The following is a 27,326-nucleotide window of genomic DNA, read 5'->3' on the forward strand; positions in this document are numbered from 1 at the left end:
TATTGGTATCTTTATTTGAAAAATTAGTAATGTAAGCTTACAAGCCGGCCTATTTTTGGTTCAGACACTGGGTAGCACTTGCTGATTGGTGGCTAAATTTAGCCACTAATCAGCAAGCGCTACCCAGGTGCTGAACCAAAGTCAAGATTGTATACAGCTGCTCGGCCATGGAAACTCATTCCATGAAGCTCCCATGGGGGGGGGGGGGTGTCCCTCTTATGAATTTTGAAATGTTGGGAGGTATGTATATATATATAAAACAGAGATGTACTCTTAGCACACTATGTCTTCACAGACAAAAAATATCCTGTAGCATATCAGTGTGACCCTGCCCAATGACAGTTCAGTGCCGAAATACCAGGCAATTCTTCTCTAAACAAGAAAAACAACAAACCCCTGATTTACGTTTTGGCCATCTGTGGGCTTCGTCAGTGAGGTGCAGTTGCATCTCTTTAGGGCAGGTGTGCAAGGAGTCCACGTCTGGTTTCCCCTTTTACTCTTAGGGAAGCCCAAGAGTAATTTGCACGAATAAGACAATAGAGAGACGCACTCAGCTGAGACAGAACAAAAGCAATAATAACTTCCATGCCTGTTCATTTTCAGTGCCACTCAGGGTGCATACTCTCAACGAGTGCTAAAAGAGACTGCACCATGAGTGGCACTGAAAATGAGGAAGTTATTGTAGCGTTTGACTTTCTCTCTGTTATCTTATATATGCTGGGAAGGTTTGTTACTGTCCACTAATAGAAATATCATTTTTCTATATCAGCCTATGAGCAATTTGCCCTTTTGAATGTGTCGCACACAAACGTGCGCTGTCTCTTTATTTCTAAATGAATGTAAACATCTATAAGGTAACATTTTGTTAATAGACACGATTCTTATATAATGTTTCGTTAAGTGTTTGTCACTGTGCTTAAACAAAACAGCATTGCGGTCATTACAGGGTTGCTGATAGTTGGAGGGGAAATATTCCCTAAATAGAACTGAATCCATTTACTTCATTCTAATGATTTGATCAAAAATGGCTGAGCACAGTTATTTTCTCCCTCACCGAGTTGCAGGAAACTTCTTCCTGGGGCTGTAATTATGACGTGTCTGACAACGTGAGCAGAGTACTGGTAGTTCAAATCTATTTTTACTAAAAACAGCCGAGCCTGCACATTCCACGAGCTCTCACGGACAAAAACCTCTGCATTTGCCAAGGATGAGAATTTGGCTGCTGCTGAATCAGCATTTGAAGGTCATAACTGAGCATCAGGGTAGTGTAAGTGGCACAGATAACACCTCTGTCTCCTGCTGTATCCTGTGATATGGAGAGGAGGAAGCAGGGAGCCTAAAGATCACACAGATTCTTCTCTTCATACTTTACAGAGATAGGGAACAGGCATTCTCCTGGTATATAGTTTTGTGGCCCCAGGAAAGAATAGAACAAAAAGTGTGTGCTTTGTAACTTCAGCTGGGTGGGCAGAAAGTGACTCAAAACAGCCCTCTGGAGGGGAGAACAGCCCATAAAGGGAACCCTGCACCCTCACTTAAATCTGGCCCTGTGCCACAAGACATACTTCTATATGTGGTCCTTAACCCCTTAATGACCACAGCACTTTTCCATTTTCTGTCCGTTTGGGACAAAGGCTATTTTACATTTTTGCGGTGTTTGTGTTTAGCTGTAATTTTCCTCTTACTCATTTACTGTACCCACACATATTATATACCGTTTTTCTCGCCATTAAATGGACTTTCAAAATCTACCATTATTTTCATCATATCTTATAATTTGCTATAAAAAAAATACAAAATATGATGAAAAAATGGAAAAGAACACACTTTTTCTAACTTTGACCCCCAAAATCTGTTACACATCTACAACCACCAAAAAACACCCATGCTAAATAGTTTCTAAATTTTGTCCTGAGTTTAGAAATACCCAATGTTTACATGTTCTTTGCTTTTTTTGTAAGTTATAGGGCCATAAATACAAGTAGCACTTTGCTATTTCCAAACCACTTTTTTTCAAAATTAGCGCCAGTTACATTGGAACACTGATATCTTTCAGGAATCGCTGAATATCCATTGACATGTATATATATATTTTTTTAGAAGACATCCCAAAGTATTGATCTAGGCCCATTTTGGTATATTTCATGCCACCATTTCACCGCCAAATGCAACCAAATAAAAAAAAATGTTCACTTTATCATACTTTTTTTCACAAACTTTAGGTTTCTCACTGAAATTATTTACAAACAACGTATGCAATTATGGCATAAATGGTTGTAAATGCTTCTCTGGGATCCCCTTTCTTTAGAAATAGCAGACATATATGGCTTTGGTGTTGCTTTTTGGTAATTAGAAGGCTGCTAAATGCCACTGCGCACCACACGTGTATTATGCCCAGCAGTGAATGGGTTAATTAGGGAGTATGTAGGGAGCTTTTAGGGTTAATTTTAGCTGTAGTGTAGTAGACAACCCCAAATATTGATCTAGGCCCATTTTGGTATATTTCATGTCACCATTTCACCGCCAGAAATAGCAGACATGTAAGGCTTTGGCGTCGCTTTTTGGTAATTAAAAGGCTGCTAAATGCTGCTGCGCATCACACGTGTATTATGGCTAGCAGTGAAGGGGTTAATTAGGTAGTTTGTAGGGAGCTTGCAGGGTTAATTTTAGTGTAGAGATCAGCCTCCCACCTAACACATCACACCCCCTGATCCCTCCCAAACAGCTCCCTTACCTCCCACACCGCACAATTGTCCCCTCCATCTTAAGTACGGACAGAAAGTCTGCCAGTACTAAAATAAAAGGTATCTTTGAATATTTGTAAAACTTTTTTAAGCATATTTACATATGCTGCTATGTAGGATTCCCCCTTAGCCGCCAACCTCCCTGATCCCCCCCAAAACAGCTCTCTAACCCTCCCCCTCTGCCTTATTGGGGGCTATCTTGGGTACTGGCAGCTGTCTGCCAGTACCCAGTTTGCAAAAAAAAATGGTTTTATTATTTTTATTTTATTTTTTTCTGTAGTGTAGCTTCCCCCCCACATACCAACACCCCACCAGCCAAACCGATCTTTCTAAATTAAATATAATCCCCCTCTTTTTCCCCACTTCTAACTAAAATATTTCTGTAGTGTAGCCGTTCCCACCCGCTCCCTCCCCGTGCACGCGCCCGCCTCCCTGTGCACGTGCGCGCGCCTGTGCACGCCCCGAACATCCCCGCCCATGATCCCGCCACCCTCCGCATCACAAGGGCCATCGATGGCCACCACCCGCCTCCCACACCGGCTCCCACCCACCAACGAACTTAGCCGTTAATGTCCAGTGCAGAGAGGGCCACAGAGTGGCTCTCTCTGCATCGGATGGCTAAAAATGGTTATTGCAGGATATCGAGGCATCACTGCAATAACCGGAAAGCAGCTGGAAGCTAGCAGGATCGCTTCCAGCTGCTTTCCACACCGAGGACGTTCAGGGTACGTCCTCAGGCGTTAAGGGGTTAAAGGGATAGTGTAGTGAAAATTAAACTTTCATGATTTAGATAGGGCAGCAATTTTATGCAACTTTCTAATTCACTCATATTATCAATTGTTCTTCATTCTCTTGGTATCTTTATTTTAAAAAGCAAGAATGTAAAACTTACCAGCCGGCCCAATTTTTGTTCAGTGCCTGGGTAGCACTTGTCGATTTGTGACTACATTTAGACACCAATCAGCAAGCAGTACCCAGATGCTGAACCAAAAATGGGCCGGCTCTAAGCTTACATTCTTGCTTTTTCAAATAAAGATACCAAGAGAATAAAAAAAAAGATAATAGGAGTAAATTAGAAAGTTGCTTAAAATTGCATGCTCTATACAAATCATGAAAGTTTAATTTTGACTAGACTATCCCTTTAAGCCTTGTTAAATATTGGTCTGCAGCCTACATGTATGAGGGAGTTTGCCATCACTGTACAATACTATGGTTTTTATATACATATACACACATACACACATATATACACACACACACACACATACATACATACAGTGAGGTTAAAAATTATTTGATCCCTTGCTGATTTTGTAAGTTTGCCCACTGACAAAGAAATGATCCGTCTATAATTTTAATGGTAGGTTTATTTTAACACTGAGACACAGAATAACAACAACAACAAAAATCGAGAAAAACGCATTTCAGAAAAGTTATAAATTGATTTGCATTTTAATGAGTGAAATAAGTATTTGATCCCCTATCAATCAGCAAGATTTCTGGTTCCCAGGTGTCTTTTATACAGCTAACGATCTGAGATTAGGAGCACTCTCTTAAAGGGAGAACTCCTAATCTCAGCTTGTTACCTGTATAAAAGACGCCTGTCCACAGAAGTAATTAATCAGATTTCAAACTCTCCACCATGGCCAAGACCAAAGAGCTGTCCAAGGATGTCAGGGGCAAGATTGTAGACCTACACAAGGCTGGAATCGGCTTCACAAGGCTGACAACAGTTGGTGCAATTATTCGCAAATGGAAGAAACACAAAATAACTGTCAATCTCCCTCGGTCTGGGGCTCCATGCAAGATCTCACCTCGTGGAATTTCAATGATCATGAGAACAGTGAGGAATCAGCCCAGAACTACACGGGAGGATCTTGTCAATGATCTCAAGACAGCTGGGACCATATTCACCAATAAAACAATTAGTAACACACTACGCCATGAAGGACTGAAATCCTGCAGCACCCACAAGATCCTCCTGCTCAAGAAAGCACATGTACAGGCCCGTCTGAAGTTTGCCAATGAACATCTGAATGATTTGGAGGAGAACTGGGTGAAAGAGTTGTGGTCAGATAAGACCAAAATCAAGCTTTTTTGCATCAACTCAAGTCGCCGTGTTTGGAGGAGGAGAAATGCTGCCTATGACCTAAAGAACACCATCCCAACCGTCAAACATGGAGGTGGAAACATTATGCTTTGGGGGTGTTTTTCTGCTAAGGCGACAGGACAACTTCACCGCATCAAAGCGACGATGGACAGGGCCATGTACCATCAAATCTTGGGTGAGAAACTCCTTCTCTCAGCCAGGGCACTGAAAATGGGTCATGGATGGGTATTCCAGCATGACAATGACCCAAAACACATGGCCAAGGCAACAGGAGTGGCTCAAGAAGAAGCACATTAAGGTCCCAGAGTGGCCTAGCCAGTCTCCAGACCTTAATCCCATAGATAATTTGTGGAGGGAGCTAAAGGTTTGAGTTGCCAAACGTCAGCCTCAAAACCTTAATGACTTGGAGAGGATCTGCAAAGAGGAGTGGGACAAAATCCCTCCTGAGATGTGTGCAAACCTGGTGGCCAACTACAAGAAACTTCTAACCTCTGTGATTGCCATGAAGGGTTTTGCCACCAAGTACTAAGTCATGTTTTGTAAAGGGGTCAAATACTTATTTCACTTATTACAATGCAAATCAATTTATAACTGTTTTGAAATACGTTTTTCTGGATTTTTTGTTGTTGTTATTCTGTCTCTCACTGTTCAAATAAACCCACCATTAAAATTATAGACTGATCATTTCTTTGTATAATTTCTTTGTCAGTGGGCTAACGTACAAAATCAGCGGGGGATCAAATAATTTTTTCCCTCACTGTGAGTTTGTGTAGATATACATATATATATATACACACATATATATATATATATATATATATATATATATATATAAAAATATATATATAAATATAAATATATACACATACACTCACATACACACATATTTAATAATAATAACTAGTATTTATATAGCACCTTTCTCCCAGTGGGACGCAAAGCGCTTTTTTCAGTGCTCGCTCTCAGAATTAACCAAATCGGCAGCTGAATAGTAATAGTTGTTATTACCCAATTTATCGACCTCGGAAGGATAAAGGGCTGAGTCAGCCCTGCTGGGATTTGAACCTGTAACCTTGGATCTTTTTAAACAGGCTTTTTTTTGTAGTCAGGGCATTTACCAAACACACACACACACACATATAAATATATACACATACACTCACATACACACATATTTAATAATAATAATAATATATATACACAAACACACACATATATACATATATACATATATATATAAATTAAAAGAAGAAGACCCGACTGAATGAATGAATGACTGACTCATCTACGCCCAGCTACGTTTAACCTAGGAACGTAAAATTAGGAAGGTACGTTGTTTTTATGATGTAGGCATATTTACGTCCCTAAGGGGGTAAAAAGGGTGTGTGAATTTTTTACGGCGATACCTATATTTTAAAATCCAATGATGTTACAGACGTGAACATTTCCCGAAAATCCACTTAAGGGGGGTCAAAGGAAGGGCTGATTTATGAGGATACCTATATCTCAAAAACGTGAAAATTAGTATTTAGATTCTCCTTGAAAAGTAAATAATCACATGTTTTAACATTTCCTGAAAATCCACTTAAGGGGGGGTTAAAAGGGGGCTGATTTATGAGGATACCTATATTTCAAAAACAAACAGACATGAAAATTGGTATTTACATTCTCCTTTAAAAATAAAGAAATGCGTTTTAACATTTACCAAAAATACAGTTAAAGGGACACTGAACCCAATTTTTTTCTTTTGTGATTCAGATAGAGCATGCAATTTTAAGTAACTTTCTAATTTACTCCTATTATCAATTTTTTCTTTGTTCACTTGCTATCTTTATTTGAAAAAGAAGGCATCTAAGCTTCTTTTTGTTTCAGAACTCTGGACAGCACTTTTTTTATTGGTGAATGAATTTATCCACCAATCAGCAAGAATAACCCAGGTTATTCACCAAAAATGGGCTGGCATCTAAACTTACATTCTTGCATTTCAAATAAAGATACCAAGAGAAGGAAGAAAATTTGATCATAGGAGTAAATTAGAAAGTTGCTTAAAATTGCATGCTCTATCCGAATTACGAAAGAAAAAATTTGGGTTCAGTGTCCCTTTAAGGAGTGTCAAAAGTGTGTGTGTGTGTGTGGGGGGGGGGGTGATTTATGAGGATACCTATATCTAAAAAAAACCAAAGATATTACAGCCTGAAAATTGGTATTTTGATTACAAGAAACACAGAGAATTAACAAAAACTCAAGAAGTTCAGGTCAGCGAGTGTGCAAGCCGAATGGGCAAACACGTGCGGGCACACGTCATTGCGAGTGGTCACGTTTTTTTGTGATTTTTTAAAAATCACAAAATCCATGTGAGTGAAGGTGCGGGCAACAGCTAGTTTTATATATATATATATATATATGAAAAAGATAGAGGGTGGACAAACGCACAAGAAGGCACTCCTAGTGCAGATCGTTAGGGTGAATTAAATCACTATATAAAGATATACAGATTGCACACTCACGTGATGTAACCTCAATTTATATGAGGTGTGGTGTCAATAGGGCACGGGTGTTAAAGTTGGTCACTGGTCTTTGTAGCTGCTGCTCCAGACTTGTATCCTCCTGTTAGAACTCCTTCAGATAACCCTGCAGGTGCTGCAAACCTTTTGGGAAATAATCCAGGAGGTATATAGGGACCAAATGGAGTCGTATATAGGTGCAAAAAGTGTTTGAGTATAAAATAGGGTATACACAATATACCTCTGATGAAGCAGCCAATAGCGATGTGAAACGCGTCAGGCTCCACCCCCCCGCCACATGCAATACATTTCTGTGAATATAGCAGAGCAGGTGAAATACAGGATCGCACAGCAAACAGTGCTATCAGTGAAATAAAGTAACCTGCATCTGCTTCCACACAGAGTTTAGTACATAAGCACTACCAGCAAAGAGTAAAACGGTTCCATTGTTGGGCAGAAATAGATAACCCAAACATATAAGAGAATCGTTTTGACTGCTGCCTGTGCTTTTATTTTAGTGTTTTTACTATTGTTATGGTAACTTTTATATGAATACAGCTGTGTTCTTTTATTACTGGTATATTGTGTATACCCTATTTTATACTCAAATAAACACTTTTTGCACCTATATACGACTACATTTGGTCCCTATATACCTCCTGGATTATTTCCCAAAAGGTTTGCAGCACCTGCAGGGTTATCTGAAGGAGTTCTTACAGGAGGATATAAGTCTGGAGCAGCAGCTACAAAGACCAGTGACCAACTTTAACACCCGTGCCCTATTGACACCACACCTCATATAAATTGAGGTTACATCACGTGAGTGTGCAATCTGTATATCTTTATATAGTGATTTAATTCACCCTAACGATCTGCACTAGGAGTGCCTTCTTGTGCGCTTGTCCACCCTCTATCTTTTTCAGTAACCAATTGGGGAGGATCTTTTTCTTTGAAGAGGATAATCCCAGCTTGGACGAAGCAGCCGAGAGTGCAGGCATTTTTTGGGAACTGTCACATATTGAAATAATTAAACACTATTGTGGACAGCCAGTTATATACTCCGTTCTCAGCTTACTTGCTTGGAAAGCCACTTATTGTAATTATTGCAATTATTCACCTCTATAAACACATATGCATATATAAAAATATACAATTTGTATACACACTGCATTTGGAGATAAAACTGCCTAGTGTTTCCATTATACCACATTTATACATTGGTTTATTGCTATAATTACCTTTATATTGTCTGGACTTCCTTTTCAAGTACTAGCACTAGATCCCTGAGCGCAGATTTTCTCTATTTTCTTATATATATATACACACACACACACACAATTACATACATGTATATATACTGTATATCACACCTTACAAAAAAAAATACATCTTTAGGAGTGCAGCCAATGAGACCAAATAGATTCACAAACCCTTGAGTGTTGGCACACATTTACTTACAAATAAACGATACAGTTTTAAATGCTTTTTTTAATGTGCCTGTAAAAAACACTTTTGCTTTTATATTAAAATTGGGATCTTAGTCACCAACTTACAAGGTGTCCCAATGGTCCTCACACTACAATTCTTTGTCCTTATGGGCTGAATCATTCCTGCTTTTTCTCTTTATATCAGAATGAGACTGTCTGACTTTATAGACAATTCCACTGGTTAAAGTATCTCACCCACGCTCAGGTGTTCTCATGACAGTATATTGGAGTTGTGTATAAAGCTAGCTGACACATCAGGTAAGGCAATGAGAATAGGCATATGTGTGTAGCTACCAATAAGCAGCTAGCTCCCAGTAGTGCATTGCTGCTCCGGAACCTACCTAGGTGAGCTTTTGTAACAATATATGACAAGAAAACAAAATAATTTTTGGCAACAAAAGTAAATTAATAAGTCATTTATGAAGTGGAAGTCAGAATGATACATTCATATCTCAGATCACACATACAAGTTAAATACAAACTTTGTAATTTAATTCTGTTTTAAAACTTAATTTTTTTTCTTGGTTTCCTTTGTTTACATGTAGTTTCTTTACAAGAGAGCATACTGAGGTAGGCTCAGATGCCTACACATTTATTGAGCACTATGTGGCAGGAGTAGCTGCAACAATATTTGGAACACTGTTTTAGATGTCGTGTTGAGGTCATATGCGTGCTCCTGTATGCGCTCACAAAAAGGAGCTAGGATTCCAAAAATGAGAAGAAGAAAGAAAAATTTGATAAAAGCTTTTAAATTGTATGCTCTATCTGAATCTAGAGATGTGCATTCGTTTTGTACAAATCCACATCAGTCACGAAAATGGAATTTTAGTTTTGTTTTAACGAAACCGAAATCCGAAAGAATGCACAAGCGAAAATAAAGAAAATGAAAAACACGGACAAAAATCCTCAGAATTTCCTTTATCTATTTAAGTGGTTAATACTTACCCTAACGTGGAGAGCACAGTAAGGTAAGTATTGTAGCTACAGGTAAACTTTTTACCTGTAGCTTTGAAACATTTACATTTTAACAAAAGCAAATGTAAGTTTTTAATGAAAATTCAATTTTTGCAGCCAACGAATATTAGGGGAAACTAATTTCCCAGAATATTTGTAATTAAAATGTTATCCAAAACTAAATTTCCTTCCCTGCACATCTCTATCTGAATCATGAAAGTTTCATTCTAATTTCAATGTCCAATTAATGTGGTCTATGCTGAATAAACCTACATTTTCATATCATGCATCTATTTCTATTGCATCTGCATCTGATATGATAATTCCTAAATTATTATGCAAAGCAGATTTACAGAATAGTAATAAAGATGATGTCCATTATGCTTTGTTGATTCGTCATAATTAGGCAAGTGGGCGGATCAGTCCATCTCCGTCAATAAAGGTGGTTAACATTTACTTATGAGCATTAATACAACCGTATCAGTAGATCACAGACATATATTCTATGCTATTTTCAAGTTAACTATCAATAGCATTCATTTAATTGTGTCACATATATAAAAATGTATTAAAAGTTCCATTGCTGCCCTTTCATTTGTATTATAGAAAATGTTAGGGTACAATGGCCATTTAAAATGAGTATTTCATTACTGCACTGTTGCATGTATATAATTAAATTCCCACTGCAGTATCCCACACGCTCATTGGTTGCTTCTCAACTCGAAAGGTTTTCCGCTCAGCTTAGCTACATACGGGCAGCGGATGAACAGAAACTGCTGTCTTTATGTGTCATTGCACACTCAAGTGAGTGTGTAAAGCCTGCCCCTTCTCTCACACGACCAATCACGTGAGAGAATGGACTGTCAATCACTGAGAGCGAGCAAGATCTCTGATTTCCCCTTGCCATCTCAGAGGTTGCGGAGAGTGTAAGAAGCAGTGGTCTAATATCCGCTTACATTGTGGGAAGCAGGCTCGCATATGCAAACCTGCCCCGCAAGGGCTCTGGAGCAGCTTGCGCTGCTTAGTACATAGAGCTCTAAAAATTATTTTCGATTGGAAAAATGAAAGGAACTACTATTTCTTGATTGCTTCCAAAGAAACCACTTTAGGCAAACAAAAACATTGAGTTCTTAAATCCGCTATATCCTGATGGAAAAATCGTCACAAGAAATGTTAGACAAATCAGAAACATTCCTGGCAAAGGAAATTGTTAAAAGAAAACAATACCTTTTAAAGACAGAATAATGTCTAACCCATGCATAGGCTGCAAGGGAAGAGTTTGAAAAACTCTTAAAACCAAAATATGTATCAAAGAATTGACTTGATTACCTGACTTGTCCTTACTAGAACACAAGTCTGAGTGTCAGAAACTCTTGGAATTCTGAAAGAATGTCAGGAAAACCATGTATATCATACAAGGGAATATAAACCTTCCAAATCTTGTGATAAGCCTTTTCATCCTGAATCAAAATTTCCAATACCCTGTCAGCAAACTCTCTTTGTTTAAGAATTGAAATCTCAATCTCCAAGCCGATAAACTAAGAGGCCTGAGATTTTGATAAACAAAAAGGGAACCTTGAAAAAAAAACTGGAGCACCTCTATATTTCACCTTCCTCCTGTGGAGGCAAAGATAAGAATGGGAAACCAGAGCGTTGGGAAGGATTAAAAGCTATTGGAATGTTGGGTATTTTTGCCTCCTCCTAGTGGCCAGGAGTTGAATTTACAGGAGTAATGGTTCATGGACTCGCACCATTTTATGGAAGAAAATCTAAACAACCACCAAAGTAACTTTAAACTATACATATGCATATTATTTTCAGACTAATCGCTACTTTGAATAAATTATATCTGGAGCATTTATTTAGTCCTTAAAGTCCCAGCTGCATTAACTGTTATCTTCAAAATCAAAATAAACAACTTTAACATAAGCGTTTTTTAAGCATTTTTAATTAATGCTGTTTCATATGTACAGTAACAAATTGTTAGCTGTTTGTGTCCTTATAAACTGTAATTCTACCCTACCATATGCTATAAATAGTAGGCTCTTGTATCAGTTAGCACATTTTGTTTGCTTTATGTCGTATTCATTCATTACACCTTTTATATAGCACTCTGAAAACCGCTGGTGCTTAGTAAATAAATGTTAAATAATATTAGTGAGAAAGAAAAGTCATACTGTGCTCCACAATGAAGAAAAACAAATTACTGGTGCTTTTAAAGAACAGAGAAAATTAGTTTTTCATAGAAAATGGCTGGGTAGATATTTAGTCTAAATTAAAATACTCCTAATCATCTCCACTGGTTAAGACACTTCTTTTTCACAAGCCGACATCTCTTTAAATGGGCACGGAATCCTGTATTTATATCTATATGCATAATTTGCCAACAATTAAAGGGGCAGTAAATAATTTTAGATTTGAAGATAAAATGTTTAATTCTGAATAGTAAAAAACTAACGGCTAGATTTAGAGTTTTGTCGGTAAGGACTCGCGTAGCTAACGCTGGCTTTTTTCTGGCCGCTCCTTTAAAATAACTCTGGTATTGAGAGTCCATATAATGTCAACGTTAGGCTCCAAAAAAGGAGCGTAGAGCATATTTAACGCAGCTTCAACTCTCGATACCAGAGTTGCTTACGGACGCGGCCAGCCTCAAAAACGTGCTCGTGCACGATTCCCCCATAGGAAACAATGGGGCTGTTTGAGCTGAAAAAAAACCTAACACCTGCAAAAAAGCCGCGTTCAGCTCCTAACACAGCCCCATTGTTTGCTATAGGGAAACACTTCCTACGTCTGCACCTAACACCCTAACATGTACCCCGAGTCTAAACACCCCTAGCCTTACACTTATTAACCCCTAATCTGCCGCCCCTGCTATCGCTGACCCCTGCATATTATTTTTAACCCCTAATCTGCCGCTCCGTAAACCGCCGCTACTTACATTATCCTTATGTACCCCTAATCTGCTGCCCCTAACACCGCCGACCCCTATATTATATTTATTAACCCCTAATCTGCCCCCCACAACGTCGCCTCCACCTGCCTACACTTATTAACCCCTAATCTGCCGAGTGGACCGCACCGCTATCATAATAAAGTTATTAACCCCTAATCCGCCTCACTAATCCTATAATAAATAGTATTAACCCCTAATCTGCCCTCCCTAACATCGCCGACACCTAACTTCAATTATTAACCCCTAATCTGCCGACCGGTGCTCACCGCTATTCTAATAAATGTATTAACCCCTAAAGCTAAGTCTAACCCTAACACCCCCCTAACTTAAATATAATTTAAATCTAACGGAATTAATTAACTCTTATTAAATAAATTATTCCTATTTAAAGCTAAATACTTACCTGTAAAATAAATCCTAATATAGCTACAATATAAATTATAATTATATTATAGCTATTTTAGGATTAATATTTATTTTACAGGTAACTTTGTATTTATTTTAACCAGGTACAATAGCTATTAAATAGTTAAGAACTATTTAATAGCTAAAATAGTTAAAATAATTACAAAATTACCTGTAAAATAAATACTAACCTAAGTTACAATTAAACCTAACACTATACAATCATTAAATTAATTAAATAAAATACCTACAATTACCTACAATTAAACCTAACACTACACTATCAATACATTAATTAAATACAATACCTACAAATAACTACAATGAAATAAACTAACTAAAGTTACAAAAAATAAAAAAATATTTACAAACATAAGAAAAATATTACAACAATTTTAAACTAATTACACCTACTCTAAGCCCCCTAATAAAATAACAAAGACCCCCAAAATAAAAAATGCCCTACCCTATTCTAAATTACTAAAGTTCAAAGCTCTTTTACCTTACCAGCCCTGAACAGGGCCCTTTGCGGGGCATGCCCCAAGAAGTTCAGCTCTTTTGCCAGTAAAAAAAACCATACAATACCCCCCCCCCCCAACATTACAACCCACCACCCACATACCCCTAATCTAACCCAAACCCCCCTTAAATAAACCTAACACTAAGCCGCTGAAGATCATCCTACCTTGTCTTCACCTCACCGGGTATCACCGATCGGTCCTGGCTCCAAAATCTTCATCCAACCCAAGCGGGGGCTGGCGATCCATCATCCGGTGGCTGAAGAGGTCCAGAAGAGGCTCCAAAGTCTTCATCCTATCCGGGAAGAAGAGTAGATACGGACCGGCAACCATCATCTTCCAAGCGGCATCTTCTATCTTCATCCGATGAGGACCGGCTCCATCCTGAAGACCTCCACCGCGGACCCATCTTCATCCGGCGACGTCCAACTGAAGAATGACGGTTCCTTTAAGGGACGTCATCCAAGATGGCGTCCCTCGAATTCCGATTGGCTGATAGGATTCTATCAGCCAATCAGAATTAAGGTAGGAATATTCTGATTGGCTGATGGAATCAGCCAATCAGAATCAAGATCAATCCGATTGGCTGATCCAATCAGCCAATCAGATTGAGCTCGCATTCTATTGGCTGATCGGAACAGCCAATAGAATGCAAGCTCAATCTGATTGGCTGATCCAATCAGCCAATCGGATTGAACTTGATTCTGATTGGCTGATTCCATCAGAATATTCCTACCTTAATTCCGATTGGCTGATAGAATCCTATCAGCCAATCGGAATTCGATGGACGCCATCTTGGATGACGTCCCTTAAAGGAACCGTCATTCTTCAGTTGGACGTCGCCGGATGAAGATGGGTCCGCGGTGGAGGTCTTCAGGATGGAGCCGGTCCTCATCGGATGAAGATAGAAGATGCCGCTTGGAAGATGATGGTTGCCGGTCCGGATCTACTCTTCTTCCCGGATAGGATGAAGACTTTGGAGCCTCTTCTGGACCTCTTCAGCCACCGGATGATGGATCGCCAGCCCCCGCTTGGGTTGGATGAAGATTTTGGAGCCAGGACCGATCGGTGATACCCGGTGAGGTGAAGACAAGGTAGGATGATCTTCAGGGGCTTAGTGTTAGGTTTATTTAAGGGGGGTTTGGGTTAGATTAGGGGTATGTGGGTGGTGGGTTGTAACTTAGTTCTTTTTTATTTTTTGTACTTTAGTTAGTTTATTTCATTGTAGTTATTTGTAGGTATTGTATTTAATTAATGTATTGATAGTGTAGTGTTAGGTTTAATTGTAGGTAATTGTAGGTATTTTATTTAATTAATTTAATGATAGTATAGTGTTAGGTTTAATTGTAACTTAGGTTAGGATTTATTTTACAGGTAATTTTGTAATTATTTTAACTATTTTAGCTATTAAATAGTTCTTAACTATTTAATAGCTATTGTACCTGGTTAAAATAAATACAAAGTTACCTGTAAAATAAATATTAATCCTAAAATAGCTATAATATAATTATAATTTATATTGTAGCTGTATTAGGATTTATTTTACAGGTAAGTATTTAGCTTTAAATAGGAATAATTTATTTAATAAGAGTTAATTAATTTTGTTAGATTTAAATTATATTTAAGTTAGGGGGGTGTTAGTGTTAGGGTTAGACTTAGCTTTAGGGGTTAATACATTTATTTGAATAGCGGTGAGCTCCGGTCGGCAGATTAGGGGTTAATAAGTGTAGGCAGGTGGAGGCGACGTTGAGGGGGGCAGATTAGGGGCTAATAAATATAATATAGGGGTCGGCGGTGTTAGGGGCAGCAGATTAGGGGTACATAAGGATAACTTAAGTAGCGGCGCTTTGCGGTCGGCAGATTAGGGGTTAATTATTGTAGGTAGCTGGCGGCGACGTTGTGGGGGGCAGGTTAGGGGTTAATAAATATAATATAGGGGTCAGCGGTGTTAGGGGCAGCAGATGAGGGGTACATAAGTATAACGTAGGTGGCGGTCGGCAGATTAGGGGTTAAAAATTTTTTATCGAGTGGCGGCGATGTGGGGGGGCCTCGGTTTAGGGGTACATAGGTAGTTTATGGGTGTTAGTGTACTTTAGAGTACAGTAGTTAAGAGCTTTATGAACCAGCGTTAGCCCAGAAAGCTCTTAACTACTGACTTTTTTCTGCGGCTGGAGTTTTGTCGTTAGAATTCTAACGCTCACTTCAGACACGACTCTAAATACCGGAGTTAGAAAAATCCCATTGAAAAGATAGGATACGCAATTGACGTAAGGGGATCTGCGGTATGGAAAAGTCGCGGCTGAAAAGTGAGCGTTAGACCCTTTTTTGAGTGACTCCAAATACCGGAGGTAGCCTAAAACCAGCGTTAGGAGCCTCTAACGCTGGTTTTCACGGCTAACGCCAAACTCCAAATCTAGGCCTAACTTTGCAGTATACTGAAAAAAATAAGTTTCTTTTAATTCTGGAATTAAAACTGGAAGAGCACATGATAGGCTTCCCATGTCTAACTGATCACTTCAAAAATAAAATTGACACCATTAGAAAAGAGATCTTCACCTCACACCCCTCAAACCCAGCAATCCTGCCCACCACTTCTATTAACAAAATGCTACATATCTGCCTCTAACTGGCTTCAGCAGAGATTATTAGGTAAGAACTGCTAAACAATTGTGATATTGCTAATATAATGACCGTGGCTAGCCTTGACTACTCCAGATAAGGTGGGTAATGTTTAATTATTGAAAGAATTTTGCATTAAACAAGGAATTATTACATTCAAATAATTTGTAAACTCACCCACTATGTTAATTTATTGCAAGACTAGAGGTGTTTACTGTCTAACTGCAAAATACCTACCTATAAAATGACTATTATAAAGCAAAAAAAAAAAACCACAAAAAACCCAACACATTTTGTGTATATATATATTTGTGAAGCACCAACAGATTACGCAGTGCTTTCATATATATATATATATATATAATTTGCAAAACTACTTGTAAACTCTGGTGAGTATGATTATCATATTTCTCTTAACTGTGCCCAATTAGGATTAATTGTAAATGACTATGTACATTGCTTTAAGCAATCACTGCCCAATATGTTTCTGCTTTATGCAATTTCTAACATTCCAAAGAAAGCCTACGTTTGTACTTTTTAACAAGCAAAATAAATAAAATGTGAAGTTTTTTCCTACTAACATTTTGAACTACAATCTCAGTGTTTCATTCCCTTTAACACTATTGTTACTATAGACTAAGAAAAGAAGCAAAACTATAATATCCCTTGTAATAAAAATAGTTATACAGACTTTGTTCTATTGTATATGATTCAAAGATTTGAGTATTTCTATGTTTAGGGTAAATGCTATCTTTAGTCGTCATCATATTAATAGCTGGTAGGGTTCTTCTATATCAGATGTGACAGTCAATAGTAAGATAGACAGAGACGTTTTTGTAAGATTGACACATTCCTACAAGGCTTTAGCATACTTCACTAGATTTCCAGAGATGTGTTCAGTGAATATATCTTGCGGATACAGATTATTTTCCCAGTTTGTGGCTACGCACAAGGAATAAATATCATGCAAGACACTGAGATGGTATCATATTTGTAATGTAAACCGAGATCTCAAGTGTCATCTTATAGAACTGCCCCCTTGCTTAGAAAAAAATACCTGTCATGCTTATTAGTATAAATTAATAAACACCAATATTTATTTGATGTGATGGGTCTCAGCAGCTAAAGGGGAACAGCAGTAGTGCAATTTGCATAAAAGTCTATGGAATGGGTGGTACAGCATGTGATTGGCTGTGACATCTGTCTTCAAGATAAATTTTAACCCCTTTGCTACTGGGAATTTCAGAGAAAAACTTGCCCAAAATATTTAGAATTGTTTGTATTACTCCATGTAAACAGAAATAGAGCCTTGTTTTTTTTTTGTATTTACCTATCAAAAGTATATATATATATATATATATATATATATATATATATATATATATTTTTTTTTTTTTTTTAAGTAGTCAACCAAAGGTATTTCTCTAGACCCATTTTGGTAAATTTTATGCTACCACTTCACGACCAAATGAAATAATATAAAAAAAATGTTAACTTTTTCACAAACTTTAGGTTTAACACTGAAAGTATTTACATACTGCTTGTGCAATCATGACACAAATTATTGTAAAAGCTTATCTGGGATCCCATTTGTTCGAAAATAGTCGACATATATGGCTTTGCCATTGCTTTTTGTAAATTAGAATGACGCTAATTGCAGCTGCGCACCACACTTCTATTATTCCCAGCAGTGAAGGGGATACTCAGGTAGCTTGTAAGGTTAATTTTAGTTTTAGTGTAGAGATTACCCTCCCACTTGACACATCCCACCCCCTGTACCCTACCTGATTCCTCCCAAATAGCTCTCTTCCCTCCCTCACTCCTTACTGGTCACCATCTTAGGTACTGGCAGTCTGCAGTTTATTTTTTTGTATTATTATTATTTTCTGCAGTGTAGTGATCATCCTCAACCCTCCCACCTCCCTGATCCCCACAAATAGGTCTCTATTATTATTATTATTATCAGGTATTTTCTGTGCTCAGCTGTGAAAAATATATATAATTAGATCAAGGGCTTTGGTCTGAGGTAGAGCTTTGGGGAGGGGCAACTGTATAACCCCACCTACCCACCTGTGCCTGATTGCCCGTTCACCTACTGTTTGCTCAGGATTTTTGTGAGGAACATCTGGCAACCCTAGTTCTAGACCATTACATTTGGGGTTGCAAAAGACTGAACACAAAGCAAAACATCAAGGTGGCATGGGGTACTGGTGGGAAACCTGATCTACCAAAACATATCCTTTACCTTTATTTATTATAATTTTTTTACAACCTCCTTCCATCTTTTTTGCCACATCTTCTTGTTGTGCCTAGACAATTAAGAATATCACTGGTTGTTAGAACACTCCCACCACTCCCATGAGGAACAGGGCTACTGGTTATTAGAACACTCCCACCACTCCCATGAGGAACAGCGCTACTGGTTGTTAGAACACTCCCACCACTAACATCACTACTGGTTGTTAGAACACTCCCACCATTAACATCGCTACTGGTTGTTAGAACAATCCCACCACTAACATCGCTACTGGTTGTTAGAACACTCCCACCACTAACATCGCTACTGGTTGTTAAAACACTCCCACCACTCCCATGAGGAACAGGGCTACTGGTTATTAGAACACTCCCACCACTCCCATGAGGAACAGCGCTACTGGTTGTTAGAACACTCCCACCACTAACATCACTACTGGTTGTTAGAACACTCCCACCATTAACATCGCTACTGGTTGTTAGAACAATCCCACCACTAACATCGCTACTGGTTGTTAGAACACTCCCACCACTAACATCGCTACTGGTTGTTAAAACACTCCCACCACTAACATTGCTACTGGCTGTTAGAACACTCCCACCACTAACATCGCTACTGGTTGTTAGAACACTCCCACCACTCCCATGAGGAACAGCGCTACTGGTTGTCAGAACACTCCCACCACTTCCATGAGGAACAGCACTACTGGTTGTTAGAACATTCCCACCACTCCCATGAGGAACAGAGCTACTGGTTGTTAGAACACTCCCACCACTAACATCCCTACTGGTTGTTAGAACACTCCCACCACTAACATTGCTACTGGTTGTTAGAACACTCCCACCACTAACATCGCTACTGGTTGTTAGAACACTCCCATGAGGAATGTTTTATGTTCTTGCACAGTTTTACATCTATTTTCTGTACTTAGCTTCAACGTCAAACATGCAGCATTATCTTTTTAGAATAAGTTATTTTTCTGGAACCACTTTGTATATTTAAAAAAGGTGTACTTTATGCTTAATATCCTATAATATAAAAGGCCAAGTGTGTTTGTCCGAAGCTGTCATGCGTAGTAGAGACAAGACAGCACAAGGACAAACACACCTGGCCTTAGAGTCTACCTGATCTGCTGCGGCACAGTGACGGAAGTGGGCGTGGTCGGGGTGTGACCGGGCATGAATTGGGGCGTGGCTGGGCATGGTGGGGGCGGGACCAGGCGCAGCCGTGCAAGAGAGAGAGGAGAAGGAGATAGAAAGAGAGGGGAAGAGAGCAAAAGAGATGGGAAAGAGCTGAGGATACGAGAGAGCAAAAGAGAGGGGAAAGAGCAAAATAGAGGGGGAGAGAGCAAAATAGAGGGGAAAGAGCAAAATAGAGGGAAGAGAGAGGGGGAGAGAGAGAGCAAAAGAGAGGGGGAGAGAGAAAATAAGAGGGGGGAAGAGAGAGAGCAAAAGAAGAGAGGGGGAGAGAGGGGGAAGAGAGCAATAGAGAGGGGGAGAGATAGAGCAAAAGAGGGGGAGAGAGAGAGCAAAAGAGGGGGGGAGAGCAAAAGAGAGGGATAGAGAGAGAGAGAGCAAAAGAGAGGGATGGAGAGAAAGGGCAAAAGAGAGGGGGAGAGCGGAAAATGAGAGGGGGAGAGAGAGAACGCAAAAGAGAGGGGGAGAGAGAGAACGCAAAAGAGAGGGAGAGAGAGAGCACAAAAGAGAGGGAGGGGGAGAGCAAAAGAGAGGGCGGAGAGAGAGAGCAAAAGAGAGGGGGAAAGCGCAAAAGATAGGGATAGAGAGAAAGCAAAAGAGAGGGATGGAGAGAGAGTGCAAAAGAGAGGGGAGAGAGCGCAAAAGAGAGGGGGGAGAGAGCGCAAAAGAGAGGGGGGAGAGAGCGCAAAAGAGAGGGGGGAGAGAGCGCAAAAGAGAGGGGGGGAGAGCGCAAAAGAGAGGGGGAGAGAGAGAGCACAAAAGAGAGAGGGAGAGAGAGAATGCAAAAGAGAGGGGGAGAGAGAGAGAGCGTAAAAGAGAGGGGGGAGAGAGAATGCAAAAGAGAGGGGGAGAGAGAGATCGCAAAAGAGAGGGGGAGAGAGAGATCGCAAAAGAGAGGTGGAGCGAGAGAGCACAAGAGAGAGGTGAAGCGAGAGAGCACAAGAGAGGGGGGAGAGAGAATGGGAAAGAGAGAGAGCGCAAAAGAGAGGGGGAGAGAGAGAGCGCAAAAGAGAGGGGGAGAGAGAAAGCGCAAAAGAGAGGGGGGAGAGAGCGCAAAAGAGAGGGGGAGAGAGCGCAAAAAAGAGGGGGGAGAGAGCGCAAAAAAGAGGGGGGGGAGAGCGCAAAAAAGAGGGGGGAGAGAGCGCAAAAGAGAGGGGGGAGAGAGCGCAAAAGAGAGGGGGGAGAGAGCGCAAAAGAGAGGGGGAGAGAGCGCAAAAGAGAGAGGGGAGAGAGCGCAAAAGAGAGAGAGCACAAAAGAGAGGGAGAGAGCACAAAAGAGAGGGGGAGAGCAAAAGAGAGGGGGAGAGAGAGGGAAAAAGAGAGGGGGAGAGAGGGGGCAAAAGAGAGGGGGAGAGAGAGGGCAAAAGAGAGGGGGAGAGAGAGGGCAAAAGAGAGGGGGAGAGAGGGCAAAAGAGAGGGGGAGAGAGAGGGCAAAAGAGAGGGGGAGAGATAGGGCAAAAGAGAGGGGGAGAGAGAAGGGGAGAGAGAACAAAATAGAGGGGGTAGAGAGAGCAAAAGAGAGATGGAGCGACAGAGCGCAAAAGAGAGGTGGAGCGAGAGAGTGCAAAAGAGAGGGGGAAAGAGAGAGAGCAAAAGGGGGGGGAGCAAAAGAGAGGGGGGAGAGCAAAAGAGAGGGGGAGAGCAAAAGAGAGGGGGGAGAGAGAGCAAAAGAGAGGGGGAGAGAGAGAGCAAAAGAGAGGGGGGAGAGAGAGAGCAAAAGAGGTTGGGAGAGAGAGGGCAAAAGAGAGAGGGGAGAGTGCGCAAAAGAGAGAGGGGAGAGAGCACAAAAGAGAGGGAGAGAGAGAGAGCACAAAAGAGAGGGAGAGAGAGAGAGCACAAAAGAGGAGAAGAGAGCACAAAAGAGGGGAAGAGAGCACAAAAGAGAGGGGGGAGAGAGCAAAAGAGAGGGGGGAGAGCAAAAGAAAGGGGGGGAGAGAGAGCAAAAGAGAGGGGGGAGAGAGAGCAAAAGAGAGGGGAGAGAGAGAGCAAAAGAGAGAGAGGGAGAGAGAGAGAGAGAGAGAGAGAGAGAGAGAGAGAGAGAGAGAGAGAGAGAGAGAGAGAGAGAGAGAGCAAAAAGAGAGGGGGAGAGAGAGCAAAATAGAGGGGAAAGGGCAAAATAGAGGGAAGAGAGAGGGGGAGAGAGAAAATAAGAGGGGGGAAGAGAGAGAGCAAAAGAGAGGCAAAGAGAGAGAGCAAAAGAAGAGAGGGGGAGAGAGGGGGAGAGAGGGGGAGAGAGAGCAAAAGAGGGGGGGGAGAGCAAAAGAGAGGGATGGAGAGAGAGAGAGAGAGAGAGCAAAAGAGAGGGATGGAGAGAGAGAGCAAAAGAGAGGGGGAGAGCACAAAAGAGAGGGGGAGAGAGAGAACGCAAATGAGAGAGGGAGAGAGAGAGCGTAAAAGAGAGGGGGAGAGAGAGCACAAAAGAGAGGGAGGGGGAGAGCAAAAGAGAGGGCGGAGAGAGAGAGCAAAAGAGGGGGAGAGAGAGAGCAAAAGATAGGGATATAGAGAAAGCAAAAGAGAGGGATGGAGAGAGAGAGCAAAAGAGGGGGGAGAGAGCGCAAAAGAGAGGGGGAGAGAGTGCAAAAGAGAGGGGGGGAGAGAGCGCAAAAGAGAGGGGGAGAGAGCGCAAAAGAGAGGGGGAGAGAGAGAGCGCAAAAGAGAGAGGGAGAGAGAGAATGCAAAAGAGAGGGGGAGAGAGCGTAAAAGAGAGGGGGGAGAGAGATCGCAAAAGAGAGGTGGAGCGAGAGAGCACAAGAGAGAGGTGGAGCGAGAGAGCACAAGAGAGGGGGGAGAGAGAATGGAAAAGAGAGAGAGCGCAAAAGAGAGGGGGAGAGAGAAAGCACAAAGAGAGGGGGGAGAGAGCGCAAAAGAGAGGGGGAGAGAGCGCAAAAAAGAGGGGGGAGAGAGCGCAAAAGAGAGGGGGGAGAGAGCGCAAAAGAGAGGGGGAGAGAGCGCAAAAGAGAGAGAGCACAAAAGAGAGGGAGAGAGCAAAATAGAGGGGGGAGAGAGAGCAAAAGAGAGGGGGAGAGAGAGGGCAAAAGAGAGGGAGAGAGCAAAAGAGAGGGGGAGAGAGAGCAAAAGAGAGGGGGGAGAGAGAGAGAGCAAAAGAGAGGGGGAGAGAGAGGAAAAAAGAGAGTGGGAGAGAGAGGGCAAAAGAGAGGGGGAGAGAGAGAGGGAGAGAGGGGGAGAGAGAACAAAATAGAGGGGGTAGAGAGAGCAAAAGAGAGATGGAGCGAGAGAGCGCAAAAGAGAGGTGGAGCGAGAGAGCGCAAAAGAGAGGGGGGAGAGAGAGCAAAAGAGAGGGGGGAGAGCAAAAGAGAGGGGGGAGAGCAAAAGAGAGGGGGAGAGAGAGAGCAAAAGAGAGGGGGAGAGAGAGAGCAAAAGAGAGGGGGGAGAGAGAGAGCAAAAGAGAGGGGGGAGAGAGAGAGCAAAAGAGGGTGGGAGAGAGAGAGCAAAAGAGAGGGGGGAGAGAGAGAGCAAAAGAGGGTGGGAGAGAGAGGGCAAAAGAGAGAGGGGAGAGAGCGCAAAAGAGAGAGGGGAGAGAGCACAAAAGAGAGGGAGAGAGAGAGAGAGCACAAAAGAGGGGGAGAGAGCACAAAAGAGAGGGGGGAGAGAGCAAAAGAGAGGGGAGAGAGCAAAAGAGAGGGGGAGAGAGAGCAAAAGAGAGGGGGAGAGAGAGCAAAAGAGAGGGGAGAGAGAGAGCAAAAGAGAGAGAGGGAGAGAGCAAAAGAGAGAGAGAGCAAAAGAGAGAGAGAGAGAGAGAGAGGGAGAGCAAAAGAGAGGGGGAGAGAGGGCAAAATAGTGGGGGGAGAGAGAACAAAATAGAGCGGGTAGAGAGAGAAAAAGAGAGATGGAGCGAGAGAGCGCAAAAGAGAGGTGGAGCGAGAGAGCGCAAAAGAGAGGTGGAGCGAGAGAGAGATCTAAGAAGAGGGGGAAAGAGAGAGAGTAAAAGAGAGGTGGAGCGAGAGAGCTCAAAAGAGAGGGGGAGAGGGAGAGCGCAAGAGAGGGGGGGAGAGAGAGAGCTCAAAATAAAGGGGGAGAGAGAGAGAGCGAGAGAGCGCAAGAGAGAGGGGGAGAGAGAGCAAGAAGAGGGGGGAGAGAGCGCAAGAGATAGGGGGGAGAGAGAACGCAAAAGAGAGGGGGGAGAGAGAACGCAAAAGAGAGGGGGAGAGAGAGAACGCAAAAGAGAGGGGGAGAGAGAGAACGCAAAAGAGAGGGGAAGAGAGAGCGCAAAAGAGAGGGGAAGAGAGAGTGCAAAAGAGAGGGGAAAGAGAGAGTGCAAAAGAGAGGGGAAGAGAGAGAGTGCAAAAGAGAGGGGAGAGAGAGAGCGCAAAAGAGAGGGGAAGAGAGAGAGTGCAAAAGAGAGGGGAAGAGAGAGAGTGCAAAAGAGAGGGGGGAGAGAGAGCAAAAGAGAGGGGAAGAGGGAGCAAAAGAGAGGGGAAAGAGCAAAAGAGAGGGGGAGAGAGAGAGCAAAAGAGAGGGGGAGAGAGAGAGCAAAAGAGAGGGGGGAGAGAGAGAGCAAAAGAGAGGGGGGAGAGAGAGAGCAAAAGAGGGTGGGAGAGAGAGAGCAAAAGAGAGGGGGGAGAGAGAGAGCAAAAGAGGGTGGGAGAGAGAGGGCAAAAGAGAGAGGGGAGAGAGCGCAAAAGAGAGAGGGGAGAGAGCACAAAAGAGAGGGAGAGAGAGAGAGCACAAAAGAGGGGGAGAGAGCACAAAAGAGAGGGGGGAGAGAGCAAAAGAGAGGGGAGAGAGCAAAAGAGAGGGGGAGAGAGAGCAAAAGAGAGGGGGAGAGAGAGCAAAAGAGAGGGGAGAGAGAGAGCAAAAGAGAGAGAGGGAGAGAGCAAAAGAGAGAGAGAGCAAAAGAGAGAGAGAGCAAAAGAGAGAGAGAGGGAGAGCAAAAGAGAGGGGGAGAGAGGGCAAAATAGTGGGGGGAGAGAGAACAAAATAGAGGGGGTAGAGAGAGAAAAAGAGAGATGGAGCGAGAGAGCGCAAAAGAGAGGTGGAGCGAGAGAGCGCAAAAGAGAGTGGGAAAGAGAGAGAGCAAAAGAGAGGGGGGAGAGAGAGAGCAAAAGAGAGGTGGAGTGAGAGAGCGCAAAAGAGAGGTGGAGCGAGAGAGAGATCTAAGAAGAGGGGGAAAGAGAGAGAGTAAAAGAGAGGGGGGAGAGAGAGCAAAAGAGAGGTGGAGCAAGAGAGCGCAAAAGAGAGGTGGAGCGAGAGAGCGCAAAAGAGAGGGGGTAAGAGAGAGAGTGCAAAAGAGAGGGGGGAGAGAGAGAGCAAAAGAGAGGTGGAGCGAGAGAGCTCAAAAGAGAGGGGGAGAGGGAGAGCGCAAGAGAGGGGGGGAGAGAGAGAGCTCAAAATAAAGGGGGAGAGAGAGAGCGAGAGAGCGCAAGAGAGAGGGGGAGAGATCACAAGAGGGGGAGAGAGAGCAAGAAGAGGGGGGAGAGAGCGCAAGAGAGAGGGGGGAGAGAGAACGCAAAAGAGAGGGGGGAGAGAGAACGCAAAAGAGAGGGGGAGAGAGAGAACGCAAAAGAGAGGGGGAGAGAGAGAACGCAAAAGAGAGGGGAAGAGAGAGCGCAAAAGAGGGGGAGAGAGAGAGTGCAAAAGAGAGGGGAAAGAGAGAGTGCAAAAGAGAGGGGAAGAGAGAGAGCGCAAAAGAGAGGGGAGAGAGAGAGCGCAAAGAGAGGGGAAGAGAGAGAGTGCAAAAGAGAGGGGGGAGAGAGAGCAAAAGAGAGGGGAAGAAGGAGCAAAAGAGAGGGGAAAGAGCAAAAGAGAGAGGGGAGAGAGCAAAAGAGAGAGGGGAGAGAGCAAAAGAGAGGGGAGAGAGAGCAAAAGAGAGGGGAGAGAGAGCAAAAGAGAGGGGAGAGAGAGCAAAAGAGAGGGGGGGAGAGAGCAAAAGAGAGGGGGGAGAGAGCAAAAGAGAGGAGGGAGAGAGTGGGAGAGAGCAAAAGAGAGGGGGAGAGAGCAAAAGAGAGGGGGAGAGAGAGCAAAAGAGAGGTGGAGCGAGAGAGAGCAAAAGAGAGGGGGAGGGAGAGAGAGCAAAAGAGAGGGGGAGGGAGAGAGAGCAAAAGAGAGGGGGAGGGAGAGAGAGCAAGGGCTGGGACCGATGTACTGCAAAAAATGGCCCGTGTGAACGGGCTTTAGGACTATATATACACATTATTTGTCTAACTGTATTTTCCTGGGCCACAGTTTTCTGTTTTATTATGAGTTATGAAAAAAACATTTTGAAATAACATAAGATGTTAATTCATTATAAATTAGTATTTTAGCTATAGTTAAAGGTAACCCAATTTCCTTTTGTGATTCAGACAGTGTATACAATTTAAAAAAAATATATTTCTAAGTTACTTCTATTATCAAATTTGCTTTGTTCCCATGTTAGTCTTTGTTGAAGAGATATCTGGGTAGGTGTCTGGGGAACTACATGAGTGGAAATAGTGCTGCTATCTAGTGCTCTTGCAAATGAAAACATTCTTGCATAACTGCTGCCATATAGTGCACCAGACCCGTGCACACTCCTGAGCTTACGTCCCTGCTTTTTAACAAAAGATACCAAGAGCATGAAGACATTTAGATAATATAAATCAATTAGAAAGTTGTTAAAAATTGCATGCGCTATCTAAATTATTAAGGAAAACCAATGGGATTCATGTCCTTAAAAGTCAGTTAACATTATCTCTGTTTACTGTCGTTGCATTGTACTGGCTCACATTCACTAAGAATTTGCTGAATATCACATTGTTCTGTTTAATCATTAGAGCAGAATCACAAAGTGCAAAAACTTAGTAAATCAGCACAACCGATGTGCGTTTCACTGGTTATTTCATTCCTCTGATGATGCAAAAATTGCTGGAACATTTATTAGGAGACCCCCAACTGCTCCAACATCCCACTTAATCCTGAATTGCATGGTTTCCCCACTTATTTTAAAAATAAATAGGTTAGCTCAGTCCAGGGACTATCCAGAAATGCTCATTACTACCCAGATACGCCCATAAATCTGCCCACTATCCACCTGTGACCTTGCTCGTCTCAGGGCAGCCCCACTCACAAAATGGCGATGAGCATTGGAGAGCCAGCCATAAATATGAGAAGGTATTAGGGTTCATTATCAGTCCATGTGAGAATTAGAACCTGAGAAATGGGAAGTGATGTTGGTTGATGGGCGGAGTTTAGGTTACCCAGATAAGCAAATATGTTAGAAAAAGGACAGACGGACAGAGCTCCCAAACAGCTCCAATACTCCCTGGCTCATATGGACAACTCTAGCATAAAAAGTTGGTTTAATCAGTACAGGAACAAAAATTATAAAAAACATAATGTATTATTCTGTTTTAAATGGAACATATAGTGTATATATTTGCATATAATCTCCCTTTATGAATGGGTTATGCAACAGCAATGTAAATACCAGAAGGTTTAATAAGAAATCTCTTCTGTTTACTAAGTGTATCAATCATCTACTTAGTTTTAGAAAAAAATCAATCAGATTGTTTAAAATATTACCAGTTATTGAAAAGAAAAAAAGAATTACTAATGACACACGACACAAAGGTTACGCTTCTAAAGCCTCTCAAGAAAAATAATA

The 27,326-nt window shown here is 41.9% G+C and overlaps 1 protein-coding gene across 1 annotated transcript in view; it reads right to left on the bottom strand.

Moving 5' to 3' along the window:
- The window catches only part of GRAMD1B (GRAM domain containing 1B), a 602,742-nt gene that overhangs the window by 192,489 nt on the left and 382,927 nt on the right, over nt 1-27,326 (bottom strand). The gene's annotated exons all lie outside the window — the stretch shown is intronic.

The sequence above is a fragment of the Bombina bombina genome, chromosome 8 (assembly GCF_027579735.1).
Source record: "Bombina bombina isolate aBomBom1 chromosome 8, aBomBom1.pri, whole genome shotgun sequence".
Classification (NCBI taxonomy): Eukaryota; Metazoa; Chordata; class Amphibia; order Anura; family Bombinatoridae; genus Bombina; species Bombina bombina.